We start from the raw sequence: 469 nt of genomic DNA on the forward strand, positions 1-469 counted from the left end.
CCGGATCCTCCTTTAACGAGCCTCTGCCGTCACGCACCGAAACACAACGAGAAGGTACTCATCAACGTACACACTTTGCGAACCTATAAATTACAGAGAAAGAAAAAAACAACAACACACACACAAAAAAGGAATTGGACAATTCCTCCTCCTCCCCAACGCACGCACACGCGCGGCTGCCACCATGGAACCCACCAGGGCGCCCGAAGCAACAGGAACAGCGAGCCGCCGGCCTTCCGCAACGTTTTAGGGGGAAAACAAGTTCGGCGAAGACCGCACAACTTTCATATAATGTGCCCGAGCCCCCGCTGCTCTCCGACCAAATCCTGCCATTTTCGGCCCCGAGTCACTTAAAATACGCTGTTCAAGTTACAACGCCCCTGATGCCCGGACTCGCCAAACTTTTGGGCAGAAAGAGGTTGGGGCGCTCAGACGCCGAGGCCACGGCTGGGACCCCCGTCCTCACGCC

This window comes from Myotis davidii, unplaced genomic scaffold (genome assembly GCF_000327345.1).
Source record: "Myotis davidii unplaced genomic scaffold, ASM32734v1 scaffold390, whole genome shotgun sequence".
Lineage (NCBI taxonomy): Eukaryota > Metazoa > Chordata > Mammalia > Chiroptera > Vespertilionidae > Myotis > Myotis davidii.